This window comes from Triticum urartu, chromosome 4 (assembly GCF_003073215.2).
Source record: "Triticum urartu cultivar G1812 chromosome 4, Tu2.1, whole genome shotgun sequence".
In the NCBI taxonomy this organism is placed as follows: Eukaryota; Viridiplantae; Streptophyta; class Magnoliopsida; order Poales; family Poaceae; genus Triticum; species Triticum urartu.
The window spans coordinates 245,390,097-245,404,956 of NC_053025.1; positions in this window are offsets into that span (position 1 = coordinate 245,390,097).

The window sequence follows — 14,860 nt, forward strand, 5'->3', positions numbered from 1 at the left end:
CCCCTATCACCCACACTCACTTGGCGACAGTTCTGTAGCGACCTGACCTCAGACGGTCAAGTCTCTGTGCTTCAGCATCATCCCTGGATCTGTAATGCTGACACACACAGTACTTTGAAGGATTTATAACAGAGTAGCAATCACACACTTATTACATCGAATGTCTCAAAAGAGAACTTATTACAATAAGTATGGCTTAAGGCCATCTAATTACGATAACAGCAGAAGGCTTGGAAGATAAAGTGAGTCCATCAACTCCAACGGCATAGCTGAGTGCATGACAAACGACCTACGGCATCTCACTCGTCGTCTGAAAAGTCTGCAACATGATACGTTGCAGCCCGAGAACGGGTCAGCACATGGAATACGCTGGCAAAGTAACACAAGAGAACAATGAACAGATAAAGGCTATCACTAAATGCATATATGGCTGGTGGAGGCTCTATGGTTATATTGTTTTTGCGAAAAGCCAAATTTTCCCTACAACAAAGGAATATATTTTATTTTAACTATCATGGTAGTTGAAACATCATTGAGAAGGTTCCTCTAACTCAATCCCAATTAAAGTGGTCATTAACATCCCAACAAATTAATTTAGAGTGATGAGATCAAATCACTAATTCAAGTACCAGATACTCAAGATATCCATAATCGGGGACACGGCTAACCATGATTAGTTTATACACTCTGCAGAGGTTTGGCACTCTTCCCCACAAGACTCGATCTCCTCCATTGGATTTCTCGCACTACAGGGTGTTTGAGAAACGGATGACCGAGACACAGTCTTTCAGAAGCATTAACTCTTTACTCTGGGTGGACCGTTACACATACTTTCCCCTACATCTGCTAGCCCACCACTGAAAGAGGTCACACAACATACTCAAATATGCCAGAGCCCATAATGGCTTGTGGCTGCACACGGAAGTTTCTAGCATGAATAATCTTATGATCCCTTTGAGCCTGGGTGGCGGACCGTAGGGTGATCACACAGGTACTCCGGGATATCCTAGGACAACATTGGATTCTCCATGTGCCCACAAGCAATACACCCAGATGTGTATTAAAGTTGCCACCTTAAGTTGAACCATTAATTAACAACTCACATCTGTCATGGATACTCTCAAACTCAAACCACGTCTACGAGCATAGCATAGCAATATAAGCATAACGTAGAAGTAACTCCTAGGGGTTTGGTAATAAAACAGGTAATAGGTTCTACCTCATCATCTACTTCCCAGACACACATGTTAATAGATCGTACTCATGCAATGTGTGAGGGTTGGAACTAATGCATAAAACTGGGTGATAAAGGGGTATGATCAAAGTGTTACTTGCCTTGCTGATGATCCGCAAAACCTAGAGACTCGTAGTAGCACGCTTCGCACTCCGGGTGTTCTATCGCAACAAACAATAACATACATAAGCAATCAAGCAAATATGCACGGGGAAAACTCAAATAAGAAGGTCTAACCAGAATGTTCAACTGAAGAACTCCGGTTTGCAAAAAGAATCAAATCAAACGGAACAACGAAACTCAAACTACGAAAGAAACAAGATCCAATTACTAATCTGGACTAAAGTCAAATTTTACAGTACCAGAATCTTGTTCAAATTGGTTAAACAGAAAGAGGGCTCCGAGACGAAGATCTAGGCGCTTGTTTCACCTGATTCGGATAAACGAGCGAAAAGATATACTAGAACGAAGATTAGGGCACAAATCGTGATCGAAAATAATCGCGGAAACCCTGGAAAAAGAGAACTGACGAACAGGCTAACGAATGAACATTCGTTGTCTGCGACTAAAGGGTGAACATCGTTCGTTAAAACGAACGTACGAACGTCCGCTATTTAACTAAACCGAGAAACACCAAAAAGAAACCAATCTAAAAAAAACTACCTAGGGTTTAAAAAACCGAACGGTTTTCTCACAAAAACCAGCGGCGGCGGCGGAATGGCGACGTGCGGCGGCGCGGCGAAGAGGCAGCGGCGGCAAGGCGCGGCGGCGGCGCTAGGGCGGGGCGGCGCGCTCTAGGGTTTCGGACGGGGCTGGCGGCTTGCTGGGCCTCGGGGTCGCGGGGGCGCGGCTTATAAGGCCAGCCGGGTCAAGTGTCCAGGTCAGACACGACCCGGTAGGTAGGTCGGTTACCTTTTTTAAATAAATCCTGACACAGAAAAACAAATAAAAGAAATACTAAATGGACTCCAAAAATCCTGAAATAAATTTTCACGGTCCTCTAATAATATTGCGGACAAAGTGAACATTATTTAGACCTCTAATGCAATTTTGAAAAACGCATTTTTTCCTAATTCAAATAAAATCGCAATAAAACGCAAATAAAATAACTTATTTGATTTTAATATTTTCCTCTAATATTTCATTTATTTTGGAGAAGTCATATTATCTCCTCTCATATATTTTAATATGAAATATTTTCGGAGGGGGAAATAATTAAAACCAAATGATCCTCTTTTCAAAATTTGAGAAAACTCAAATATGAAAATAACGAAATTCCCAACTCTCTCCGTAGGTCCTTGAGTTGCTTAGAATTTCGAGGATCGCAAAGCAAAATGCAATAAAATATGATATGCATGAATGACCTATGTATAACATTCCAAATTGAAATTTTGAGATGTTACAAAGCTACCCCCCTTAAGATGAATCTCGTCCTTGAGATTTGGGTTGGCTAGAAAATAGGTGTGGGTGGTCCTTGCGTAGATCATCCTCTCGTTCCTAGGTGGCTTCATCCTCGGTATGGTGACTCTACTGAACTTTGCAAAACTTGATAACCTTGCTACGAGTAACTCAGCTGGCAAACTCGAGAATCTTTACAGGTTTCTCCTCATATGTTAAATCACTATCCAACTGAATTGCTTCCAGGGGCACCGTATCTCTCAGAGGGATATCGGTCATCTCAGTATGGCACTTCTTCAACTGGGAAACGTGAAACACATCATGTACTCCTGACATTCCTTCGGGTAATCCCTTGCATGTCATAGTTCATCACGAAGATCTAGTAGCTTAGTGATAGTGGCTAGAGAACTCTATCAATCACTATCTTATCTGGAAGTTTAACTCCCACTTGATTTAAGTGATTGTAGCACCCAGACATTCTTACTAGCTGAGCTATTCTCTTCCATCTTGTTGGCTAAAGAACTTTTCAGAGGTCTCACACCTCTCAACACGGGCATGAGCCTGAAATCCCAATTTCAGCTCTTGGAACATCTCATATGTTCTATGGCGTTTAAAACGTCATTGGAATCCCGATTCTAAGCCGTAAAGTATGGTGCACTAAACTATCAAGTAGTCATCAAGACGTGTCTGTCAGGTGTTCACAACATCCACAGACGACGTTGTAGGGGTTTGCACATCGAGCGGTGCATCAAAGACGTAAGCCTTCTGTGTAGAAGTGAGGACACTCCTCGAACTATGGACCCAGTCCGCATCATTGCTTACAATATCTTTCAACTTAATCTTTCTCTAGGAACGTATTAAAACAGGGAGCTACAACGTGAGCTATTTATCTACAACATATTTGCAAAGACAATTTAGACTATGTTCATGATAATTGAGTTCATCTAATGAACTCCCACTCAGATAGACATCCCTCTAGTCATCTAAGTGAAACATGATCCGAGTCAACTAGGCCGTGTCCGATCATCACGTGAGATGGACTAGTCAACATCGGTGAACATCTTCATGTTGATCGTATCTTCTATACGACTCATGCTCGACCTTTCGGTCTTCCGTGTTCCGAGGCCATGTCTGTACATGCTAGGCTCGTCAAGTCAACCTAAGTGTTTTTGCTGTGTAAATCCGGCTTACACCCGTTGTATTCGAACGTTAGAATCTATCACACCCGATCATCACGTGGTGCTTCGAAACAATGAACCTTCGCAACGGTGCACAGTTAGGGGGGACACCTTTCTTGAAATTTTAGTGAGGGATCATCTTATTTAAGCTACCGTCGTTCTAAGCAAATAAGATGTAAAACATGATAAACATCACATGCAATCAAATAGTGACATGATATGGCCAATATCATTTTGCTCCTCTCGATCTCCATCTTCGGGGCTCCATGATCATCGTTGTCACCGGCATGACACCATGATATCCATCATCATGATCTCCATCATCGTGTCTTCTTGAAGTTGTCTCGTCATCTATTACTTCTACTACTATGGCTAACGCTTTAGCAATAAAGTAAAGTAATTACATGACGTTTATGTTGACACGCAAGTCATAAATAAATAAAGACAACTCTTATGGCTCCTGCCGGTTGTCATACTCATCGACATGCAAGTTGTGATTCCTATTACAAGAACATGATCAATCTCATACATCACATATATCATTCATCACATCCTTTTGGCCATATCACATCACAAGGCATATGCTGCAAAAACAAGTTAGACGTCCTCTAATTATTGTTGCAAGTTTTTACGTGGCTGCTATAGGTTTCTAGCAAGAACGTTTCTTACCTACGCGAAAACCACAACGTGATATGCCAATTTCTATTTACCCTTCATAAAGACCCTTTTCATCAAATCCGATCCGACTAAAGTGGGAGAGACAGACACCCGCTAGCCACCTTATGCAACTAGTGCATGTCAGTCGGTGGAACCAGTCTCACGTAAGAGTACGTGTAAGGTCGGTCCTGGCCGCTTCATCCCACGATGCCGCCGAATCAAGATAAGACTAGTAACGGCAAGCAAATTGACAAAATCGACGCCCACAACAACTTGTGTTCTACTCGTGCATAGAAACTACGCGTAGACCTAGATCATGATGCCACTGTTGGGGAACATAGCAGAAATTAAAAAAATTTCTACGCATCACCAAGATCAATCTATGGAGTAATCTAGCAACGAGGGGAAGGAGAGTGCATCTACATACCCTTGTAGATCGCTAAGCGGAAGCGTTCAAGTGAACGGGGTTGATGGAGTCGTACTCGTCGTGATCCAAATCACCGATGATCCTAGTGCTGAACGGACGGCACCTCCGTGTTCAACACACGTGCAGCCCGGTGACGTCTCCTACGCCTTGATCCAGCAAGGGGAGAAGGAGAGGTTGGGGAAGACTCCATCCAGCAGCAGCACGACGACGTGGTGGTGGTGGAGGAGCGTGGTACTCCAGCAGGGCTTCGCCAAGCACCGCAAGAGACGAGGAGGGAGAAGGGTAGGGCTGCGCCAAGAAGGAGATGTTCTCGTGTATATGGCAGCCCAAAACCCCCACTATATATAGGGGAAAGGGAGGGGCTGCGCCCCCACCTAGGTTTCCACCCCTAGGGGTGGCGGCCAGCCCTAGATCCCATCTAGGGGGCGGCCAAGGGGGGAAGAGGGGGGGGGCGCACCACTAGGTGGGCCTTAGGCCCATCTGAGCCTAGGGTTTCCCCTTTTTCCCTTCTCTCTTTGCCTTGGGCCCTGGTGGGGGGCGCACCAGCCCACCTGGGGCTGGTCCCCTCTCACACTTGGCCCACGCAGCCCTCTGGGGCAGGTAGCCCCACCTGGTGGACCCCCGGGACCCTCCTGGTGGTCCCGGTACGTTACCGATAGCATCCGAAACTTTTCCGGTGACCAAAACAGGACTTCCCATATATAAATCTTTACCTCCGGACCATTCCGGAACTCCTCGTGATGTCTGGGATCTCATCCGGGACTCCGAACAACATTTGGTAACCACGTACATACTTTCCCTATAACCCTAGCGTCATCGAACCTTAAGTGTGCAGACCCTACGAGTTCGGGAGTCATGCAGACATGGCCGAGACAACTCTCTGGTCAATAACCAACAGCGGGATCTGGATACCCATGTTGGCTCCCACATGCTCCACGATGATCTCATCGGATGAACCACGATGTCAAGGACTTAATCAATCCCGTATACAATTCCCTTTGTCTAGCGGTACGATACTTGCCCGAGATTCGATCGTCGGTATCCCGATACCTTGTTCAATCTCGTTACCGGCAAGTCCCTTTACTTGTTCCATAACACATCATCCCGTGATCAACTCCTTGATCACATTGTGCACATTATGATGATGTCCTACCGAGTGGGCCCAGAGATACCTCTCCGTTTACACGGAGTGACAAATCCCAGTCTCGATTCGTGCCAACCCAACAGATACTTTCGGAGATACCTGTAGTGTACCTTTATAGCCAACCAGTTACGTTGTGATGTTTGGCACACCCAAAGCACTCCTACGGTATCCGGGAGTTGCACAATCTCATGGTCTAAGGAAATGATACTTGACATTAGAAAAGCTTTAGCATACGAACTACACGATCTTTGTGCTAGGCTTAGGATTGGGTCTTGTCCATCACATCATTCTCCTAATGATGTGATCCTGTTATCAACGACATCCAATGTCCATGGTCAGGAAACCGTAACCATCTATTGATCAACGAGCTAGTCAACTAGAGGCTTACTAGGGACATGGTGTTGTCTATGTATCCACACATGTATCTGAGTTTCCTATCAATACAATTCTAGCATGGATAATAAACGATTATCATGAACAATGAAATATATAATAATAACTAATTTATTATTGCCTCTAGGGCATATTTCCAACACCACCGGGTCTCTCCTGAACTGCCATGGTCCCCCTTCCATCACACGCTTCCAATCCCCCAAACAATGGCATTGAGCCAAGAACAAGTTGGGTCCCTTAATGTTGAAGGTCACCCCATGCGCACAAGCCCACGCGTTCCTCATGGAGTTCAACAGAGAAGCATGGCTAAACGGCCGAAGGGTATGAACCCTAAAAAGCGCCATCCAGCGTACGTCCTTGATCAGGTCCTCGAACTCCCCAGATAGATCCAAATCTTCTTCCTCCTCCCCTTGTAACTTGAGATTCTCAAACGCTCCCTCTAGATCGTGGCCATGCTCATACTGGTCCCAATCTTCCTCAACCTCATCCTTCTCATCGTCCGCAACCTTCCCACCATTCATACCCCCAACAACATCATCTCCCTTCACAGCCTCGTCTCCTGGATCGAGCCCGGTACCCGCCGCCAGATCTTCAGCCCTAGCCGCCTCTAGATCTTCAGCCCTAGCCGCCCCTACTTCCGGCATCTCCATCCCACCCCGCACCTCCTGGTCGCCCAAGTTCTTCATGCAGCCTTCGAAGACTGAGTCCCGACCCTTCCTCGATGTCCTTCTCTCAAGCACCCGTCGTCGGCCAGTGAATTCCACGTTGATCTTGGTGTACTTCGGCGCCGCCGCCGAAGGAAGAGTTGGACCCTAGGAAACCCTAGGGGAATAGTATGCATCTACAGAGCCACGGTTGTAGGCTGACCTGTTTTGGCCTATCGCCATTTTTCTCTTTGTTTTCTTTTCTGGTTTTTTTCCTATCTGTACAACAATCACAGTGTTTTGCGGTTGAGAATATTATTATCATTTTCTTGCAAAACAATCTCATTGCAATTGAGATCCGTTTTCTCTCACAAATTACTAATTCTCCTTGTTGAATTATCTTGCAATTTGATACAAGATCTCATTTAATTTGAGATCTATACAATTCAAGTTTTTCACTTGAGGATCAAGTTTGCAACATCATTATTATTCATTACATTAGTAATGTATATCTGTAGAGTACCTTGTATTCCAGAATAAACTATGATGTAACATATTTCCATGTTATTTTACATGTTGAGATTCATTACATCTATTATTTGCAATTGAGATTTTTTTTATCTCTTGCAAAGATAAATTCAGTACCTCTGCAGTACTGTTTCTTCATTGAGTACGAGGTATTCCGGAATATTTTCTATGATGTATATGTTTCCATGTTAACCACATGTCAAAACTAATAGGTCTATTTGCAATTGAGATTTTCAATTTCTTGCAAATACGGATGCAAAATTCAAGGTGATTTCTTCAAATTGATGTTTGAGATCAGAAGGTAGTCATATGGATCTACTGCCTACGCAGATTATCGATGACTACTGATAAAGCCTCTATTCTGTCGTTTCGACATTATGATTGCTTTACAAAGTGCTCTCCCACACATTTTACTAAGTCATGACATAAGGCATTACGAGTGAGTATCTACTGATTTCATCAGATTATACTCTCTAGTGCTGCGAGATCTACTCCATTTTGAAGATTATCTTCAAGGTGTCATATTTAGCAATTTGAGATTCACACTAATGGTTTCAAGATAACTTCTTGAAATACCCATTGATTTTGCTAAGTTCATTACAACATCAACCATGATGATCTTTAATTTACTGGTTATAAATTAATTATCTCTGGTTTACCCATAGAGGTAACATATGGCTATAGAGTTTGAGGCATTCGCCCTCAATGGCCACCACTACCCTATCTGGGCCATGGACATCATGACCGCTCTTGTGTCTCGTGGGATAATGTGTGCAATCCTGGATTTACCTCTATTTCGGATCACACCACTAACAGAAAAATGGTGTCTTATATATCATATGGCATTAGATTCAGATCTCAGCATCTGGTTATTCTGTATCAGCAATTCCTGGGATACAATGAACCTCAAGGGCAAAGGTTTGAATCTTACTTCAACCTTCAATCCGACGTCACCAGCTGTGACGGGACCCTATGGGCACGGAGAATGTGATGGTTGAATATGCCTCAACCGACATGTTTGGAGACTATGAATAGTCTTTCAATCTCCTGAGTGGTCAATATAATTAATGTCCATTTACGATGTTGTAACAACAACATAAGTATTATTGTCATCATATACTGTGTATCACAATATATTGTATCAGCACTTTGGTACAAATATATTTGTATGTATTATATATATCTGACCGTGATTTTCTTGAGAATCTTCAAGTCTATATATAGATTTCTATGGGGGCTGATCTGATGAAAGATTATATGTGCCTTGTGGACATATGCACCACGAACTCTATACGCAGGGAAGTGAAATGTTTCCACTCTCGCTGAGATAAAAAGGAGATATTTTAAAATCGCTAGACGTGATGAGTGAAGGAAATATGCCCTAGAGGCAATAATAAAGTTATTATTTATTTCCTTATAATCATGATAAAAGGTTTATTATTCATGCTAGAATTGTATTAACCGGAAACATAATACATGTGTGAATACATAGACAAACAAAGTGTCACTAGTATGCCTCTACTTCACTAGCTCGTTAATCAAAGATGGTTATGTTTCCTAACCATGAACAATGAGTTGTTATTTGATTAACGGGATCACATCATTAAGAGAATGATCTGATTAACATGACCCATTCCATTAGCTTAGCACCCGATCGTTTAGTATGTTGCTATTGCTTTCTTCATGACTTATACATGTTCCTGTAACTATGAGATTATGCAACTCCCGTTTACCGGAGGAACACTTTGGGTACTACCAAACGTCACAACGTAACTGGGTGATTATAAAGGAGTACTACAGGTGTCTCCAAAGGTACATGTTGGGTTGGCGTATTTCAAGATTAGGTTTTGTCACTCCGATTGTCGGAGAGGTATCTCTGTGCCCTCTCGGTAATGCACATCACATAAGCCTTGCAAGCATTGCAACTAATGAGTTAGTTGCGGGATGATGTATTACAGAACGAGTAAAGAGACTTGCCGGTAACGAGATTGAACTATGTATTGGATACCGACGATCGAATCTCGGGTAAGTAACATACCGATGACAAAGGGAACAACGTATGTTGTTATGCGGTCTGACCGATAAAGATCTTCGTAGAATATGTAGGAGCCAATATGGGCATCCAGGTCCCGCTATTGGTTATTGACCGGAGACGTGTCTCGGTCATGTCTACATTGTTCTCGAACCCGTAGGGTCCGCACGCTTAAGGTTACGATGATAGTTATATTATGAGTTTATGCATTTTGATGTACCGAAGGTTGTTCAGAGTCTCGGATGTGATCACAGACATGACAAGGAGTCTCGAAATGGTCGAGACGTAAAGATTGATATATTGAAAGCCTATGTTTGGATATCGGAAGTGTTCCGGGTGAAATCGGGATTTTACCGGAGTACCGGGAAGGTTACCGGAACCCCCCGGGAGCTAAATGGGCCATGATGGGCCTTAGTGGAAAAGAGAAGAGGCAGCCCTACATGGGCTGCGCGCCTCCCCCTTCCCCCAGTCCTATTAGGACTACGAGAGGTGGCCGGCCCCCTCTCTCTCTTTACCCCTCCGTGAATCCTATTCCAACTAGGATTGGGGGGGGGGGGGAATCCTACTCCCAGAGGGAGTAGGACTCTCCTGGCGCGCCACACCTTGGCCGGCCAGCCTCCCCCCTCTAGTCCTTTATATACTGAGGCAGAGGCACCCTAGAACACACAAGTTGATCCACGTGATCTATTCCTTAGCCGTGTGCGGTGCCCCCAGCCACCATAGTCCTCGATAATACTGTAGCGGAGTTTAGGCGAAGCCCTGCTGCTGTAGTACATCAAGATCGTCACCGCGTCGTCGTGCCGACGGAACTCTTCCCCGACACTTTGCTGGATCGGAGTCCGGGGATCGTCATCGAGCTGAACGTGTGCTCGAACTCGGAGGTGTCGTAGTTTCGGTGCTTGATCGGTTGGATCGTGAAGACGTACGACTACTTCCTCTACGTTGTGTCAACGCTTCCGCAGTCGGTCTGCGTGGGTACGTAGACAACACTCTCCCCTCTCGTTGCTATGCATCACATGATCTTGCGTGTGCGTAGGAAATTTTTTGAAATTACTACGAAACCCAACAATGAGGTATTTGTTGGCTCAACTCGAGTCATATTTACTATCCCTGTGGGTACTCGAGTAACATGGGGATGCTTTATTGCTTCCCAGGTTTAACTCGTACCCTACTAAACTATGGAGGTATCCGTCAAAATAGTTTCCATAGCGAAACTTATGATGACAACAAAGAGAAATAACTTCTCCTTACCATATGCAACGGATATGGCAAGCACATTCTTTATGTATCATCTAGATTGTACTACTCATACGAAACAACCCGTAGCACATGTTGCATACGAGATAGTTTTCCAGAGTGTCTTGTACACGACAAACTTGGCATACTCGAGACATTGGGTTGAAATCGAAACTATCCGCAATTCCAATGGTTTATGATTATTATGATGCTAAATTCCAACAATATTTGGATTTTGTGTGCACTACAAGTGACACAGGGAAGCTAATTTTAAGGCTCGCACACCTTAAAGTCTACGCTCAACCACTCAGACTCCTTGAATGCATCAAGTCGAGGTAAGTGGCTTTTCCCAGCCATTGAGTAGACTATCCAGATATTCCATGGTTTTAAAACACATATCTACATGATGGTCTTAAGTGTGTTCTTTATTCACACGAAACCATTGGCTGATTATCCTGGCATCGATTTCAAGCAAATCGAATGGATAACATTGCAGAATTCTCCTTGAGGGCCTTCTCTATGGCTTTTGGATTGAAGTTTAGCAATTTATCCTAATGTCTAGACTCAAAATGGTTTGGTAGAATCCTATCCAAAGAGTTAAGCTAATTGCATTATCTTTACTTTGGAATTGCAACTTGCCAACTTTACGTTGGAGTCATGCAGTTTTACATGCTCATGACAGAACTGCACAATATTATTCCCCTCTATCTTTGATATGTGGATATCTACCAAGTATTTCCTATCTACGGTAATTCGGTTGCATACCGATATCACCACCCGGCATACATCATTGGCCCCTCAACATATAGTTGGGATCTATGTGAGGAATAACTGTATTTCCGTCAATACCTCAAGCCCCTCGCATGGGGAGTTATTCAAGGCCAGTATGCTAATTCAATGAGGAACATTTCCAGGCATTAGGGGGAGATTTCAAGTACCATAAAGAATGCCAGGAAATTAGTGGAATGTTCAACACATTTCTGCCTTAAATCCACATACTCAAAGATCTAAACCATGCGTTGAGAAGATTTGCAACACATTGCAAATAACCTGCTAGATTCATTTACTGACTATAAAGGTGTCACACAATCCTACAATCCTGAAAAATATGTCCGAAAGAGTGGAGGTACCAACTAAAACCACTCAACTCCCCGTTCAAAGCAACAGGGGGAGAAGTACGGTAATAGTACATCAGGATTCAGCTTCTCGCAAGCAAGGATATCAAGGCCTGTGAATCAGTAAATGCAAGTCAACTTCACATTGACAGGCACCTAATGGGTAGTATACACCCAGTGGATGGGAAACCTCCACCAACCTAGGTCATAATGCACAAAATGACCGGGACATCGGAATACCTGACTCAATCGCATTGGGAAATCGCGAGCAGTCACTATGGGTAACGATATTTCCATCAACTATATATTGATATATAGATTCTGGAGAATCATATAACCGGAAGTCTACAATTGTCGACATGCATTTCTCAACTAGATTGCAAAAACCTTTCAAATGATTCAGATCCAAATACCATGGCCATGGCAAAGTGTGAACAACACTCGGACTGAACTCAAGCAAAGGGTATAATCTAGGTAGAAATGATCTTGCTCAATAATGGGAAGGTATTCATAAGCAATACCTACACCAGTTTTCTTCTGGAAACAGAATTGAGAACAACGAGGTGGTGAAACAAAGAGCAAGTATTGTAGCACAAGGGTTCACGCAGATACCCAACTATTCTTCAGAGGTGGAATCTCTTTCCGATAACTTTATCATTGGCAGTACAAAATCATATATCTCTGCAGTTGATAGATGTAGTTATCACATATCCATGTGGATAACTAGATTCAGACATATATGGTTGATTTCCGATGGAATCACAATTCTGAATCGAAATACAAAATGCAACATACATTGTGTAAAATCAGTAAGTCACCACAAGACTTATTGTTGTCGGTACATATGGTACAACCGACGTAGTGATATCCTTATACACAAGGATTACTCCTACAATGATGATTATCCATGTTTGTGTGTTTGCAATGAAAACACATGTAATCATCTAGATGGCGGAGTTTAAAATGAAGGATTTGGGTGAACCAAAATACCGCTTGTTACTACAACTTAAGCACCTTCATTCATATATTATGGTATACTATGTTGTCTATATCCAAAATATATTGGAGAACATTGTAGACAAATCTTATCCATCCATAACTCTCATGGTAGTTCATTCTCTAGACATAGAGAAAGACCTATTTAGACCAAGAGATGATGGAAATGAGATATTGGGACTCAACGTTCCATAATGCCATTGGATCCACCAAACACAATTGGTTGGTACTCAAGAATATCTTTCGATATCTCCAAGGCATCAAACATCTTGTCCTGATTTTTCAGTTTCCCAGAAACGTGAACACCAATATCATTGGATAGATCGATCAGATCCCCACTATGTCAGATCGTAGACAAGCTTAATGTTCCTACTAGGTGTAGTAGCCCCCTCATGAAGAGTCTTCGAAACAGACCTCATGACTACATCCACCAACCATTATCTCAACGATAATGTTTCTTGTGTTGCCCGGATGCAAACAGGTTACATAATAAGCAATATCACTATATTGCATATCTTGCAAGTCAAATCATGCGATTGATTTGTTCATCGGGTATCTACCAACTTCTATGTTCCAGAAATGTGTTCATAGAATTGGTAGGTGACGGCTTCGAATTTTGCAAGAATCAGGGGGAGTATCTTTCTGAATTGTTCCTATTCAATGCATCATATTATACTCTTTTTCCCTTCATGAGTTTACTTTACAGGTTCCCGTGAAGGTTTTTAATGAGGTAATATCAACATGAGATCATATGTCATACTTTCAGTTTTCCCCACCGGGGTTTTTAGGAAAGTATATACGACATATTTATTGTCCTCTAAAACTCTATGGGTTTTCTCGTATTGAGTTAAAAGAGACAATAACCATTATATGTTGCATCATATTCTTCTTATTTTTCCCACTGGGTTTGAAGGAGTTTTAGCAACAGATCAAACATCTATCTCCTCACATTTTTCCCACAGAGTTTTTCGAGGAGACTTACTTAAGTTGATGATGATGAAAATTCTCAAAGACAAACCAACTTGGAGGAGCTTTTATGAAGATGATAAAACTACATAGACAAGCGTAGATTAGGGGGAGTGTTAAGACTTAATTAAAACAAGTTAATTAAGGATTAAATCTCCACTTATCCTGACCGTCATATAAATAGACGCGACTTTTGTAAGCGTCGTGTCCCTCCGAATGCGTCTCTTCGGAGACTATAAATATGTAACTTGTCATCATCAATAGACAGTTTTCAATACTATCGATTGTCTCTCGTTTTCTTTCAACACATATGACTTATTGCCTCTGTGTCCCATGAAAAAAAACCCCATGAACAAACTCCGCAGTGAAATGATCAATGTGTTGTGTTGAAAAAAAATTCAGAGAAAAACACATGTTCACTTCATCCGATCAAAGATACAATTTTGACTAAACCGAAACTAATTGGAACCAAATCAATTGAAAACGTATAGCAGACAAGAGATACATTGTAAAGTAACATAATTGAGATTCTTAGACTGAAAATTCCCAAGCCTATGGCCGGAATGGAACTCACCGTACTCGGGAACGTGCCCCTGTTCGTGCCGCCGCATGGGCGCCATCGTTGCCTCTCACACAGCAGCGACGTGATGTGGTCGCCCCCAACACACGATCCCTCAATGTACGTCTCTAATAGGTCCTCCGATGACGGCGATCACCGGCCGCCGCAGCCGCCCTAATCGCCCGTGCGTGGGTGAAAGAAAGAAAAGGGTATGCCCGAAGTGCTGAACTGCAACGAGGAAGGATGCGGGGCTTGATCTGCAATGAAGAAACACTCAGGGTCCGTATCGCAAAATTGTCCGCTGAACGTGCGGAGCGACGGGCCTCGCTGCTGAGTGCTGACGTGTCCCGCCG